The sequence below is a fragment of the Camponotus vicinus genome, unplaced genomic scaffold (genome assembly GCF_025532165.1).
Source record: "Camponotus vicinus isolate PSW18456_S1 unplaced genomic scaffold, iyCamVici1.0 SCAF_9, whole genome shotgun sequence".
NCBI lineage: Eukaryota > Metazoa > Arthropoda > Insecta > Hymenoptera > Formicidae > Camponotus > Camponotus vicinus.
In genome coordinates, this window is record NW_028141981.1 from 18483346 (window position 1) to 18487426 (window position 4081).

Here is a 4081-nt window from a genome sequence, read left to right on the forward strand (position 1 = left end):
GTACTTTTAATAATTACTTCGTCGGATCTTGTAATGAATGAATTTTCGAGATGCTTTTCATGCGGTGTAAGTACGCGCGCGCGCGCAATCCCAGGGCGAGCGAGCAGCGTCAGGCGGGAAGGATACACCAGCCGGAGTAGGGGAGTTCATTCATAAAAGCTCGAGTGAAGGCGTCAATGGATGCGCCTGCAAACGAACGAGCGAGACAGTATCCGCGTTTCCCTCGCCGCCTCGACCAGCCGTTCATCGTCAGCCCTCTGTCTCTTTCTCTCCAGTGCATTATTCCTTCTCTCTCTCCCTCTCTCTCTCTTTCTCTTATTCCTTCTCTCGGTTCCTCCTCTAGCGCCTTTACAACGCGACACGGTCTCCTTCCTGTCGCGCATAGAATGCAACAGTCGATCTGTGGAGATTTTACGTAGCAGGTGCGTTCTCTCGATGCATTATTGTCGAGAAGTATTACTATCTATGTAGATTAAAAACTTTTAAATATAAAGATAAAAAAGTTATTTTTTATAACTAACGTTTTGTGTTATATAAGAGAAGGATATCTGAGGAAAATGTCTTGAATTTTTCTATCAAATTTGACTGCACAGAAAAAATGGTAGGATTTTTTATGGTATATTTAATTGTAAAAGTAACTTATTGAAATTATGGATGCTATTTAATTATTTTATTTAATTTTTATTTAATTCCAATTTTTTTAAATTAATTTTCTTCAATTTTAAGTCCTATCTCTCCTCGTACTTATAATAAATGAACAACAATAAATCATATGATTTTCAACGATAATTCAGATTTTCGCAATAGTATGCAATATTTCTATAGAAAAGGACACAATGCAACAACGATAACTTCTTATTATTTGAAATGCTCGTTATTTCGCTCTGTTTGTTTTCTCATATATTTCACAATCAGTAGCTATTCACGGTTCATTTCTCAATCAATCTTATCGATAATTGATTTATAAAAATAATGATGAGAAGACATTTAAACTTTATTTATCATTGTGAAACATCGATTAAAATATACGGTGATTTATAAACGACAAAGAAAATCAATCCGTCAAGTTGATATACGTTGATACTCAAATAATGCATAATAGCGTGATAAGCATTCTTCTGCTATATACATATATCATAAGCACACATGCAGATACATATAACTTGTATGTCTCGAAATTATGCGTAACCATCGCATGAAATCATTTCGCATTTCGAAACGCGAAAACAAGTTTGATTTACATATCTCTTTTCTCTATTACGAAATATTTTAAATATCTTTGCTCGCAATGAATTAAATTCTCGAATAAATATGTGTCATTTTTTAAATGCAATTGAGGGCATTAATTTAACAGGTGCAAAAATCCTTTCCTCTGGTTAGAGCTAAGAAAACTAATTACGATTTATTATTGTTATATCTACAATATTTACAAACTTTTACGAGACATATAATGTATTTATAAGAAAGATTAACTGCAATTTCTTATATTTTACGAATATAGAATTTTAAGCTTTGTACAGGATATAATCAATATTAATTAATCTGAAAAAATTGCAGTCATATAAAATATCTCCTGAGAAACATAAACTTAACTTAAAGAAGCGTTTCAACTTACAAACAGGTTCCAGAGAACGCATAACGCATCAAGCATTTGGAGTTCACCTGTATTTACCGACACATTTTTGGAGGAGTCAAATACCCCAAGTCCCCGGTATACTTATGTTGGTCGTTCACCTTACAGTCGGCTCAAACGCACACGGACTCATCGTCTCAAAAACTTTGCCGCGCACGATAACACCGCGGATCCGTGCACGCACACGCGACAGATCGTAATTACGCGTGTCGCTGCTCCGCTATCGGAGGTGATGGTGCCGGCATTCGCCGAAACGCATCTCACGTTCCACTCGTATTCCCTCGCGATCACATCTGTCGTGTGTATATACCCGACTACGCGACATAAATGTACGTACACGTCAAACACACGCGCACACACGTGTACGCGCAGCAACGGCGACTGCAGCGTAGGCGTGCCAAGGCACGACCCCTCTCTCTCGTTCTTTCTCTCTCCTTCTTTCTCCTTATCCCCTGCTGCTCGTTTTTCTCCCTGGGCGCCCGGTGATAAGTGCATACCGCGAAAAACGAAACGCCGGATATGACGTCACCGCGCCCTGGCATATTTGCGTGCGCGACGACGGTAACGCGGCTCGCAGCTGCAACTGCGACTGCGGCGGCGCGATGAAACGCGGCCCGTGAGATTAGGCACGCAAAAATCATCGACGACGCGGACGATCCTTTCATCTCGAATTTTTTTGTGTTTCGCTCGTCCGATTAAACGTAATCTGGGTGATGTGGCTGTAGGTCGCGTGCACAGATAAATGTGTAATTTGATTGTGTAATTTGAATGAAGGAAATGTAACTCGGGACGAATTCTGCTCCAATGTATTAATATTATAATTAAAGATGGAACAATTATGTATAAATTGTCAAAATTCTTTAAATGAAAAATTAAGATTTAAGAGAAACACATTTTTTTAAAAGAGACATATTTTAAAAATAAAATTTGTATAAAATTTCTCTCTTTATAGCTTTTATTAATATTATATATATATATATTTATCGAAATGAAAATTGAGATATATCGATGTCGTCTTGGCTAATAACATATTGCAACGATCAAAATATTAAAATATTAATAATATCAAAATTTCCCTTAATTATTTTTATTTCTAATGGAATGGAATGCGCGATATTAAAAGAGACAAATATAAAATGATACAAGTAAAATTACCTTCGAGGAACTGACTCAAGGAAACGACCTCCACGTCGTTTCTAAGAAAGGCAATCGACAGACATCTCAGTATGAATCGCAGAAACGCATTCCGTTTCCGTTAAAAATGCAGTTAGGAACTCAGCGTAACGCACGTACGATTATCCTAGAACTTTCACTCCTTCACAAAGGACACAAAGCTACAGCGCGAACGTATAGCCGTATAATCCTGTTAAAAGTTCAAGTCCTTACAAATCTGAAAATTAGAATCGTGGAATGTAAATTGATTTGCATGTAGAAAATAAAACTCATGACGAGTCTGCTTCATTATAATAATAATAATATCCAAAAATATAAATTTCTCATTTAAAATTAAAATTTTAAATGATAAATCAATGATTAAGAGAAATACGTCTTTTATATAGATATAAATAAATTTCTATATAATTCTTATTAATATTATATATATTTAAATTTTATATTTCATTATAGTATTTATCTTTTTATCTGACTATAAACGACATACATTCACAAATTATTGCATAACTAATGCACAAAATTCAAGATATTCGATGTATTTACTTTAAAAAGCGATTTCAAAAATTCTCGTTCTCAAAAGATCGCTATAATTTGTAATACAGATCTCATGGTGGCATTTTTACATGTTACTCGTAAGAATCCAAAAGCACCGAAATTCCCTCACAAGGCCTCTCGTTTCGAATGATCTGAGGACGCCACTGCATACCTGTGAATGCATTAGAATTCCATGCGAGAGCCGAGACGAAATGAATACTAGAAGCAAGGAACGCAGCGTGAACCGAAGGAAAAAACATTTCTAATTGTGTAACATAGAGTTTCCTGGAATAAATGTGACAACCAAAAATCTCCGAATATATTTCTTTGCACATTAAAATTTTTTTTTATTATAACATTTTAATATATCTTATCTTCATAATTTTAATAATATTTTTTTTTAATCTAAAATAGAAACTGTTTGATAAAAGTAATGCCATTTATTATGAATATGCTGCTCATAACTTTTATATAATATAAAAATGGGAAAAAGATCCTATTTACATTTTTCATTCAAATTATATAAATCATACTATATAAATTTTTCTTTTACGTTTTATACAATACTTTCGAGATGTAACGTGTTTGCACGATTATTTCTATTCTTTAGTGATTTTTCCAAAGAATCTGTATTAGGAAACTCTAATATCATGCATCTTTATGAAGCAAGGATCTGAAGTAGACAGCATCCGAATGAAGCAAGCAAGGAGTGGCTTGAACCGCAAGAGCGCAATTTCCTAC